This window comes from Eumetopias jubatus, unplaced genomic scaffold (assembly GCF_037043125.1).
Source record: "Eumetopias jubatus isolate StellerSeaLion01/CBP00866 unplaced genomic scaffold, mEumJub1_p1.0 scaffold_7, whole genome shotgun sequence".
NCBI lineage: Eukaryota > Metazoa > Chordata > Mammalia > Carnivora > Otariidae > Eumetopias > Eumetopias jubatus.
Window position 1 is genome coordinate 91,979,860 of NW_028274813.1, and position 12,997 is coordinate 91,992,856.

A 12,997-nucleotide genomic window follows, 5' to 3' on the forward strand; every position below is an offset into this window, starting at 1 on the left:
GCTTATCACTCTCTTAATGGGAATAATGATTACCATCTCAGTCTCAGTAATTATCTTGTCCACAGATTAAAAAGCTGCTTAGAGTTTCCTGGTATTGCTTTTATGTAAAGACTACCTGGCTTTGGTGAAATGCTTTCCTCCTCTAATACCTGTTTATGAGGCATTTCTCCTTGAGGAGAACATGTGACTTGAATGCTTCCTGGTTCACAAGAGGTGACTAGGAGCAGAGAGGCGAGCCAACAGCTATGGTTTCATCACTAGGTCTTCTGTTCGCCTGTTCACATATATTTATTACTGTTATTGACAGAATTCCTCCCCATTGGAGTTATGTCAATCAGTCAAACATAGTTGCCACTTCCTACATGAGAGGCGAATTTAAATTCAACTTGAATCTTAGGGAGTGCAGAAGAGTGTTCAGTAGTTGAAAATATTGGGAGAAAGAATTTCCTAATTCTCTTCACAGTTATGGAGCAGCATGTGACCTAAGGTGATAGACCAAAATTCAAGCTCTGGTCACTTCTCTTAGGAAATCTTTGTAAACTTGCAATAATGGAACTTCTTCCTCCTCTTCTCCTCCTCCTCCTTCTTCTTTAAAGATGTACTTATTTGAGAGAGAGGGAGAGAAAGAGACAGAGAAAGCAGCAGGGAGAGGCAGAGGGAGAGAGAGTCTGGAGCAGACTCTGCACTGAGCACGGAGCCCAATTCGGGGCTCCATTTCAAGACCCTGAGAGCAGGGCCCTGAGATCACGACCTGAGCTGAAACCAAGAATCAGATGCTTAACCAATTGCACCACCCAGGCACCCCAACAAGGGAACTTCCTGAATGCAACACCATGCAAAGTTTAGTAATAATGTCTTATAAACTATTATTATTATTTTAAAGCTCACATTTACACCTATTTTTTGCATACATTATCTAATTTAATTCATTTGAAGCAATTTTATGAGGTAAATTATTACTTTCATTTTGCAGATGAGGAAGTATATAGGTCAAATTATTCATATGAAATCCCCTACAAGATATGGTGCAGGAACTTAAACCCAATCAGATAGGATTCTGGAAAGATAGTGCAGTGGGGAGCATCCAGAGTCTGTAAATTGGATTCCCCTTTGTATAATTAAATGTTCGCTTAATTAAGAACTTTTGCCAATAATTAAGAAGCCTGTGTTGTCGTTTTGAATATTTTTAGGTTCAACTAAATTACTTCTGAAGTGTCTTCTAAAGCTTAAACAGGACTAGACTTTGAGGAACCACGGGATCTAATTTTTAAGAAAGTCAGTTCTTTTATTTTAAAAAAATTTTTAAAGATTTATTTAATTATTTGAAAGAGAGGAGAAAAAGAGAGAGAGAGACAGGTGGGGGCAGAGGGAGAGAGAGAGAAAGAATCTGAAGGAAACTCCCTGCTGAGCTTGGAGCCTGACACGGGGGGTTTGATCCCATGTCCCCGAGATCATGACCTGAGCCAAAACCAAGAGTCAGACGCTCAACCGACTGAGCCACCCAGGCGCCCCTAGTTCTTTTAATTTGCTTAGAAAAATCTGAAGGTCTCCTCATTGGTAATAAGGAGGAAGAAATTTAAGTAGCAGACTTAATATTAAGATGATTCTTTTGAGTCTTAAGATTATTAAGCCCAGAAATATATATATTTTAAAGTTATGTAACTTTTTGAACATTTTAAATTTACCGAGTTCCTGATAAAAATTTTTTTCCTTCCAGGTTATATTTTACACTAAAAATGAATAAAGATAACTTGATACGTATGTACAATAACATTATAGACTACTTATGAATTCTTTGAATAAGTTGTTTTATAAAAAACTTCCTGAAAGAAAGTGTATTGTAAGCTACAGTTATATTGTTCCTGGTGTTGGGGCATAACAAGAGGTGCTATTGTCTATATAAATCACTGTGACTTCGAGGCAGTGATTTTAATTTTTTTTAAAGATTTTTATTTATTTATTTGAGAGAGAGAGAGAATGAGAGGCAGAGAGCACAAGAGGGAAGAGGGTCAGAGGGAGAAGCAGACTCCCTGCTGAGCAGGGAGCCCGATGTGGGACTCGATCCTGGGACTCCAGGATCATGACCTGAGCCGAAGGCAGTTGCTTAACCAACTGAGCCACCCAGGCGCCGCAGTGGTTGATTTTAGATGTTGCTGGGAATGGCAAAGCCTAGCCCATTTCCAAGCTTCCCAGGCAGAGTGATTGAAATCACATGTTACTAAAATCCCTTTCTGCCTTCAGATGAATTAACTGACAATGGTTTTCTTGCTTGGGCACTACAGTATTTTCTCTTGGCATGCTGAGACTGCTCTGGGCTTTTGAAACCAAGTCACTTTATTTATAGGGGCTTCCAGATTAATAAACTATCACCTACAGCAAGTAAATGCAGTCAAATCTTTTTGATGCACAAGGATATTTGCAAGCTTCTAAGGTGCCATTCATTATACAACAGAATAGTTTCCACATGACCTTTCTGGTTCTATTTTGTTATGAATCTATGCACTATTAGCTACTCAGGGGGACAGACTCAGGACTTTTGACTAACAGTATAATTCAGGAAACTATATTGAGCCTCTATTATGTGCCAGGTGAATAAGGAAAATTTACAGTTGTTAACCGGTGCTTTGCTTTCCCCAGTTCAATGCTGACAACAATTCATAAAAATAACATCTTAAGTCAACATTTTATGAATTGTCTGATTGGGAAGGAATGTTACATTCATAACAATGTGTAGGCTGACCCCCATGAATTCTTTGCTGAAAATATAAAGCATATAATTATGTTTTCTCATTAACAGAGCCTTGACAGTATTAAGCTTTCCCCTTCTTTTCCATGTTTTTCATTAACCTACACCTGGCATTCTGTGTCAGGTGTACATGCCCGAGATCGCAATGATAGGGCCACGTGACATCGCCAGCCCAGTCTAGGCATTAGTGTGCGACCCAGTCAGTAACTACAGCTGGTCATTTCCAGCCACTCAGATCAGCTGACATGGGAACATCAATTTAAATGAGGCTGGTGACCCACTGTCACGAGATACAGACTTAAGGCCATGAGTTAAAAATTCAATAATGAAAGAGAAGAGCACAGGAAATAGAAAAGAGTGAGAGAGGTATTTTACAATTTACAAAGATAAAAGAGCACTAGGGCGCCTGGGTGGCTCAGTTGGTTAAGCGACTGCCTTCGGCTCAGGTCATGATCCTGGAGTCCCGGGATCGAGTCCCACATCGGGCTTCCTGCTCAGCGGGGAGTCTGCTTCTCCCTCTGACCCTCTGACCCTCTTCCCTCTCGTGCTTTCTATCTCTCATTCTCTCTCTCTCTCTCTCTCTCTCTCTCAAATAAATACATAAAATCTTTAAAAAAAAAGAGCACTATATATTCTTTAACTTAACTTTTTCTGGAAGTATAATATACTGACAGGAAAGTGCACACATTGTAAGCGTTCACCATGATGAGCTTTCACAAACTCCACACTTCTGTGTATGCAGAACGTGATCAGAAACCAGCATTACCAGCTCCTCAAAAGTCCCTCTTGTGAGTTTCTTTCTAGCTACTATTTGCTCCCAAGAGTGACTGCATTCTGACTTCTTCCCCACCAAGCATTGTTAAGATGTAACTGACATATAACATTGTGTAAGTTTAAGGTCTACAATATGATGACTCAATATACATATAGATTGCGAAGTGATTGCCACAATAAGGTTAGTTAACACATACATTACCTCATATAGTCACCTTGTGTGTGTGAGTGTATGTGTGGTGAGAACATTTCAGATTTACTCTCTGAGCAACTTTCATGTATAAAAAACAGTATTGTTAAGTATGGTCACCATCCTGTACATTTGATCACCAGAACTTAGTCATTTTATAAATGAAAGTTTGTACCCTTTGATTTACATCTCCCTATTTCCTCCATCTCCCAGCCCCTGGCAACCACAATTCTACCGTATCTGTGAGTTTGGCTTTTTTAGATTCCATATATAAATGAGTTCATATAGTATTTGTCCTTCTCTGACTTATTTCACTTAGCACGATGTCCTCAAGTTTCATCCATGTTCTCCATGGCAAGATTTCCTTCTTTTTTAATGGTTGAAAAATATTCCGTGTATATATGTGTGTGTGTGTATATATATATGTATATATACCCACACATTTTCTTTATCCATTCATTTATTGACAGATACTTAGGTTGTCTCCATGTCTTGGCTATTGTGAATAGTGCTGCACTGAACATGGGAGTGCTGATATCTCTTTGAGTTAGTGATTTCATTTCCTTCAGTTATATGCCCGGAAGTGGGATTGTTGTTTTCCACAGTGGCTATACCAATTTATATTCCCACCAAGAGTGTACAAGGGTTCCATTTTCTCTACACCCTTGCCAACACTTATCTCTTGTCTTTTTTTTTAAGATTTATTTATTTGACACAGAGAGAGAGAGTGCACACAAGCAGGGGGAGCAGTAGAGGGAGAGGGAGAAGCAGACTCCTGGCTGAGCAAGGAGCCCGATGCGGGGCTCGATTCCAGGACCCTGAGATCATGACCTGAGCCGAAGGCAGACACTTAACCAACTGAGCCACCCAGATGTCCCTCTTGTCTCTTTTGATAATAGCCATTCTAGCAGGTGTGAGGTGGTATTTCATTGTGGTTTTGATTTGCATTTCCTTGATGATTAGTGATGTTGAGCACCTTTTCATGTGTCTGTTGGAATTGCTTTCTGATTCCTATCACCACATATTTTGTGTCTTCTTAAACTTTGCATGATTTGTAATTATATAATTTGTACTCTTTTGTGTCTTGCTTTTCTCTCAACATTATGTTTGTGAAAATCAATCATCTTGTTGCATATGATTGTAGATCAGTTGATTCAATTGCTTTAGAACATTGCATTTAATGAATATACTACAATTTATTATCCATTCTCTGCTTATGAGCATTTGGGTAATCCTCTACTTTCCATTAATTCAAAAAGGAAGAGCAAGTGTTTTAAATAATGAAAAACTTGGCCTGAACTTGTTCCTCCAGTCTCGGTCTTGTCATTTTCCTGATCTCACTGAAAGTTCCAGTCACTCCTGGCCTTTGAACATTCTGGGATACCTGTGTGCCATCACCTATGCCTTAACCTGGATAATACCCATTCCTCCTTTGCACCCTCAGTTCAGATGCCACTTCTTCCAGAAAGCAACTCCCTTCCCCTAAACCGCTGGTATAGGTTATTCTTCTGCATTGCCCATTTACTTGCATGTGTCCTGAGATTGTGGGCAGAGGATGTGTCTTACTGTGTATACAATCCCTAGTGTGAACAGACGTTTGGTTGAATATTTTTATTTTTTTACAAATTAATAACTAATTAATCCATGATAGACATGCATCATTTTAAGACCTGGTGAACTTTTGCAGACACAGGACACGATCTGGTTAGTATATAATTTCTCTGCAATTTTAATAAATACAGAAATTGAATGTGCACATTTTCAAAAGGAAAATGTTTCTTTTTATTTTTAAAAAATATTTTACTTATTTATTTTGGGGGTGGGGAGAGCACGAGCAGGGAGGAGAGGGAGGGAGAAGCAGACTCCCTGCTTAGCAGAGAGCCCAGTGCAGGGCTCGATCCCAGGACGCTGGGATCATGACCTGAGCCGAAGGCAGACACTTAACCAACTGAGCCACCCAGGTGAATTTAAACATCATTCTTGAAACATAGCCTTCTGTGTATCTTGCTGTTTCAGTGGGATTTTATATTTGTTGGATTAGAGAAGTGGGACCATTGTGAGGCCAGGTTCCAAACATGTCTGCAGTGGGCCCCCATCTCCAAGTCCTCTGGGAAGAGAGGGAAAAACAGGTGTGCTGAAGTATCTCAGGGGTTTTCTCACCTGAGTCTGTCTACCTTCGTTTGGATAATAGGCTGGTTTCTCCATCTCTCTTAGCCCAAGGCCGTTCTTCAGGTTTGGAGGGACTAACCCAAGTTGGAAGATGGATGTGGACAGGACTACGTTGATGCTAACTAAGATATCAATTCTCTGTTGCCATCCCAGATCCTCTTAATCAGAATGCCCAGCGGAGAGGATTTTCTAGGTTTTAGCCTGGTTAAGTTTTACGAGCCCCAGGTGATTGTTATCAAGAGCAAAGTGTGGAAATGCTCCTGGGAAATTTGAAGTGTTTTAGGATGCTGGGCCACAGCTAGTGCTGGAGCTGTACCGAATTGCAGCTGATTGTACATATTTCTTCCCAGCTCCATGTTTGGTAACTTCTTGCTGGTAGCTTGAAATTTGTCATAATAGGAAAATTTATACCACAAAAACTGGCAAATGCTACAAATCAGGGCATTCCTCATCCCCCAAAGAGCTGGTTGGTAGAAATTTTTGAGCACATCACCGACTACAGAAGTGAACCAAACAAATGAAAATTCTTGCCTTCATGGAGCTCACATTCTAATTGAGAAGATAGACAAAAGAAGTAAGTGAATTATGTTAGAAGTATGCCAGAAAGGGATAAACACTAAAGAGACAAAACTGTGGAAAGAGAGGAGTGTGGGGGGGTGGGGAGCAGCAGTGGTGAGCATTGCAGTTCTTCATAAAGTGGTCAGGAAAGGTCTCATAGAGAACATAATATTTTTAAGCATTAATTTTAAAGAGAGGAGGGAGTAACCCATGCAGGTGGCTAAGAGAAGAATGGTCTAGGCAGAGAGAATAGTTAAGTGCAAAAGTCCTGAGTCAGGAATGTTGCAAGTGAGGAAGGGGAAGAGTAGTAGGAGCTGAGATCCTAGAGGTAATGGGTGAAGGTGGGGAGGGGTGGAAGACCAGATGATGTAAGGCCTAGAAGGCCACTGTGAAGAACTGAGAGAACTTAACAAGGGCAATTGCAGTTTTTACAGAGTTAAAATATAAAGGTATCAAATAGTAACTTGCCAGATTCCTTGATGAATTTATTATTATTATTATTTTATTATTTTTTTGTTTTGGACTTGTGCTATTACTTATTTATTTATTTAAAAGATTTTATTTATTTATTTGACAGAGAGATAGAGAGCACAAGTAGACAGAGCAGCAGGCAGAGGGAGAGGGAAAAGCAGGCTCTCCGTCAAGTAGGGACCCGATGAGGGGCTCGATCTCAGGACCCTGCGATCATGACCTGAGCCGAAGGCAGCTGCTTAACCGACTGAGCCACCCAGGTGCCCCTATTAGTTATTAATGTTGCTTATTTATTTATTTATTATTAACATATAATGTAGTATTTGTTTCAGGGGTACAGGTCTGTGATTCATCAGTCTTACACAATACACAACACTCACCATAGCACATACCCTCCCCTAATGTATTTTATTTTTTTTAGAGAGAGAGAGTGGGAGTGAGTGTGTGCCTGCATGTCAGGGGAGGGAGAGTCGGGGAGGAACAAGGGGACAGGGAGAGACAATCCCAAGCAGGCTCCGCGCTGGGCATGGGGCGCTATCTCACGACCCTGAGGTCATGACCTGAGCCAAAATCAAGAGTCAGACTCTTAACCTACTGAGCCAGCCAGGTGCCCCTTCTTGCTGAATTTAAAGGTAACTTCCTATTGCTTTCTTTACACTGGTTTAACTTCTAGACTTGATTTGGTAGCATGAGCCACAGATAACTATTTGAATTTAAATTAATGAAATTTCTCATCAGGGAAATGAAAATCGAAACACAATGAGATCTTACCTCACACCTGTCAGAATGGCTAAAATCAAAACCATAAGAAATAGCAAGTGTTGGTGAGGATGTGGACAGAAAGGAATCCTTGTGTATTGTCGGGAATGTGAATTGGTGCAGCCACTGGGGAAAACAGAATGGAGATTCCTCAAAAAATTACAAATAGAAATATCCTATGATCCAAAAATTCCATACTGGGTATTTACCCAAAGAGAATGAAAACACTAATTCAAAAAGATATATGCACCCCTATTTTTACAGCAGCATTATTTACAATAGCCAAGATATGGAAGCAACCTCAGAATCCATCAATAAGGAAGATGTGGTATATGTTATGATAGAATATTACACAGCCATAAAAAGGATGAGACAATGCCATTTGTGACAACATGGATGGACCTAGAGGATACTATGCTAAGTGAAATAAGTCAGATTGAGAAAGACAAATACCATGTGATTTCACTATTATGTGGAATTAAAAAAAACCCAAATGAATAAACAAACAAAAAGCAGAATCAGAACCGTAAATAAAGAGAACAAACTGATGGTTGCTGGAGGGGAGGGCAGTGGCAAAATGGGTGAAGGGGAGTGGGAAATAGAGGTTTCCAGTTGTGGAATGAATAAGATGTGGGAATAAAAGACATGGTATAAGGAATATAGTAAAAAATATTGTAGTAGTGTTGTATGGTGATACATGGTAGCTACATGTGTGGTAAGCATAGCATAATGGATAAAATTGTCAAATCACTATGTTGTACACCTGAAATTAATGTAACACTGTGGGTCAGCCACTCAAATAAAAATAAAAAACTAATTAAATTTAAATAAAATTAATTTAAATTATTAAAATAAAATTAAAAATTCAGTTCTTGGGGCTGGAATCAAGCCCCACGTTGGGATCCCAACGTCAGTGGGGAGCCTGCTTCTCCCTCTCCTTCTGCCCCTCTCTCCCCCCAACTTGTGCTCTCTCTCTCAAATAAATAAATAAAATCTTTTTAAAAAATTCACTTCTTCAGTTGTAATGGCTACATTTCAGTTGTTCACTTCTTCAGTTGTTCAATACCCACATGTGGCTAATAGCCACCATGTTGGGCAGCACAGATACAGAATATTCCCATCACTGCAGAAGTTTCTATTGGACAGGGCTGCTTTAAGCAGCAAATCTTGCTGGGGTTTAGTATAGGCTGGGCTCTGGTTCTTAGCCTTTTTGTGGATGGTGCCTTTGCCCTAGCAGATCTTTTGGCAAGAACACCTTAGTACAGGCATTCTGGAGCCATTTGATTTCTGCTCAGATTGTAAGTTTCTATTTCAGGACCTTATTTCTGAAAGTAGCTTTACATAAAACCTGTAATCTTACCCAGAGACATCCTTCAGTTCATTTATATATTCATAAAAAGTGAGTGGTCACTGGCTATTACCTTGCTTGTATAACCTGTTGTTGTGAAAAGCAAGGATGGGGTTGATGCAAATTACTGGTCAAAAACGGCCCAAATTATAGCCTAGAGACTTTATTTATTTATTTATTTTGTGGTTGTTTTCAGTACTCCAGATTCACATTAAATAGTGATTAAATCTGAGATATAAATTGCTCAGAGTCAAGAAATGCAAAACAATCCCTTACTCTTTTCTGTGAGAAAGTATGCTTTCTAGGGTTAACTCAGGGTTCTTCACCCCCTACTTCCCCAGTACTCCCACTCTGTATGGAGTGTGGTGCCATCAGAACTTGATCTGACCAGGGACTTTTCCCTAGTTAATTCTGTGTGGTGGAGAGAAAGTAATGTCTGAACATTATAAAAATGGCAGTTACACTGTGAGCTTCTTAAGCTTGGAGCAGGATGATTCATGAGCATTCTTTATATCCTGCAAGAGATGGGATCTTTAGGGGAACATGTGTCCCCTGGGCTCGGATAAGCATAGATCCTTTGGGCTGAGGAGGCTCGGCTGGCACCTTGGTTCCTTGTATATTTCTCGGGTCAAGGCTTGGTCTTAACGGCCAGGAGTACTCTCACACGCAGTATTCTTTTTCCTCTTCCCTCAGCCGAACAAAAAGTGCAGAGTTCTACACACTGGCTCTGCCCTCTCTCCATAGTTGCCCTTTGGGAAGAATCTGAAGAGTTTATTTATGTTAAAATATAAATGACTTAGTGATTACTTTTCCCAGGAGTAATTTTATGGAAACGGAGACAATCCCCTTGTTGGTATAAGTCAAAGGAATAGAGCTCTAACTGTAGAAGTTCAGATACTGGCTAAGCATATTTCTAGTGCCTCTGAGGTAACATCATGTTTATAGTTAGAGTACACCTATATACAGTTTGCCTGGAACATTCTTGGCTTACACCTCCTGCTCTTGCATATTTACTAACAGTGTTCTCTTTCACTCTCAGAATATCTGGATGAGAAATTTAATAGTCGCCTTGTTTATAGCCCTTTCTTTGCCTAAAATCTGGAGAGTAGGTACAAGGCATAATCTTCTCAAACTTACTTCCTAGCATTAGCTTCCCCTAATAATTTCTATGCCTTTCCTTCGCTTTTCCAAATTTCATTCTCAAATTGGAAAGTACTACAAGACAAATGATAGTAGCTGGCATATTCTTTTTCTCAGCAGTTGGTTAAATAATGTAATCGATTTGGGTCTTTGAATAAAATCCTAAAGATGTGCCTCTTTCCTAGACTACTCCTTATCAATTTAATAGTCCTGGTTTCAAATATTTCCCTTTGTTTGTCTAGGAAAACATACTTCCTCTAATCCTTTATTGCATTATTTCCTCATACTGGCATTTTGATTGGACTGATTCCACTTTTTATTTCTAGAACTACAGTGACTTTGGTCACAGATTTTTGTCCAAAGGGCATGCAATGAGAATGTTATGATCTTGCCGTTGGGCTCTACATCTTACCTGAGATAAGAGCCTGGAGTATCTGGCATCTGTAAACCTCATTCCCAGCTAGACTAGCCTAAAGGCAAACTGGAACACCAGTCACTAGCAGTGAGCTACGCCTGCACGCATATAAATGGCATCTTAAGAAGAAAGCATAAAGCCACAAAGTCATCATGTTATTTTAGAGAGGGACTGGAGCTATAAGAAGCACACCATGCAAGCACTTACATTTTTAGCTATTCTAAGTTCTCTGTTGGTTGTTTGGAAAGTATATGTACGTGCATTTGGATTTTTATATCAAGGAGATATTTTAACAGTTTTCTTTGCTTGTGCAGGTGTTTCCCTTAAATATATGGGTATGCATTTTACAACTTACTTTTATACAAAGCCAGGCCAAAAAGGATTTGTCTTGACATTTTGCTTAGCACCTTAGATTACAGAATTTCCAAATTCAAGCACGACCAAGGAATTTTCATAATTTTGCCCCTGTCACCCTTTGGTTCCAATTGGTTAGAAATTAACCTATTTAATGTCCTCTGGAGCAAAGGGTTAAATCCTAGCATCAAGGTTAATTTAAAACAACAGTTGGCCTCCTGTGCAAACATTCTCTTCCACTTAAGGACACACTCAGTTTTTTTTTTTTTTTCCATTCCAAATGCCAGTTTACAATTCAGTGAGCTAGTTTTCTATTTATAGTGTCTTTGCCTTAAATGTTATCCCTTAAGTATCAGGAGTTATTTCTAAAACATAAAAATATATCTACCTTCACACCAAAAAAAACCTACATAGACCAGGAAAATTACCTATAGCAGTAATAGCAGTGACCATATGAAAGCAATATATTAGTGCAGATGAGAAGATATTAACAGCCTGACTTTTTCCATTAATTGAAGAACTTACACAAAGAAATAGTAACTGAGTAAAAATAAAAATGAACATGTATAACCTCCTGAAGGGAAAGAAAGATATCTTCTAACTAGACAGAAAGATGATATTCTACTTTACTAATTAAAATCTCCCAGGGGTGGGGTGCCTGGCTGGCTCAGTCGGTTAGGCGTCTGCCTTCGGCTCACTTCATGGTCCCAGGGTCCTGGAATCAAGTGCCGCATTGGGCTCCCTGCTCAGCAGGAAGCCTGCTTCTCCCTCTCCCACTCACCCTGCTTGTGTTCCTGCCCTTGCTATCTCTCTCTCTGTCAAATACATACATACATACATACATACATACATAAAATCTCCCAGGGGTGCCTGGGTGGCACAGTCAGTTAAGCTCCTGGTCTCAGGGTAGTGATCTTGGTGACCTTGGTCTCAGGGTGATGATCTCAGGGTCGTGAGATCGAACCCCTTGTTGGGTTCCGTGCTCAGCAGAGTGTGTTTGAGATTCTCTCTCCCTCTGTCTCTGCCCTTCCTGCTCGTGCTCACTCACACTCTCTTTCTCTCTAAAATTAAAAAAAAAAATCTTAAAACAAAAACAAAAACAAAAAACCTCCCAGACTTATGACTGTAGTTAGAGAGAGACACAGTGGTTGTGGACTAGGAAGGTGGATTACTCAGGGAAGCTGACTTGGATGTCTCTTCAGGCCTGGTCTGGGTTCTGACACAGCTTGGCATGGCCCTGATACTTATTTTTGTCAGGACATCTATAGAAAGTCACAAGAATTATGAACAAACAATGAATCATGGAACACTACACCAAAACAAATGATGTAATATATGGTGATTAACATAACAATAAAAAATTAAAAAAAAATGAAAGTCACAAGAAAACTAATGAACAAACAAAATCTCCACGTATTCATTTTTAGCTTTTAAAAATTTCTATCTATATATGCACACTATATAGATAGATATATATCTGTGTATGTGCTTGCCTGAATGTTCTGATTTGTTGGGAACTTAAGGTTGAGTCAATGCCATTCTTCAGTTATTGGCATGTTATCATTATTGGTCCCTCCAAGACCCCTCTGTCCTATTTATATATCCATCCATCCATTATCCATCCATTCCTTTTGATCATCATACTTTACTCCCATTCCCCCACCCCCACAGGCACTTTAATATATTTTATGTGTAACTTTTTATTTGAATGTGTTAGGCAAATTGTGTATTACTTTGTGTGCTTGTATTTTTAGTTCACATCAATAGTATTACATTCTATCTTTTGTCATTACTATGTTTTGAAGATCTGTTCTTATTGTTATGTGTTATGTAGAATCAGTTGCCTCTATTCACTTTCTCAGTAATGGCAATCCATGTTGCCTCCAACTTCCCAGCACCATAAACAATGCTGCAGTGAACACCCTCTTCCATGTTCCCTGAGGGACCAGTCTAACTGATGGAGACTGATATCTCATTGTGTTTTTGAAATTTTGTTTAAAAAATTTCTCCCAAATGGGGAGCCAGTTTTCCCAACATCTCCTAAACAGTTTGTTCCTTTTATAGTGATTTGTG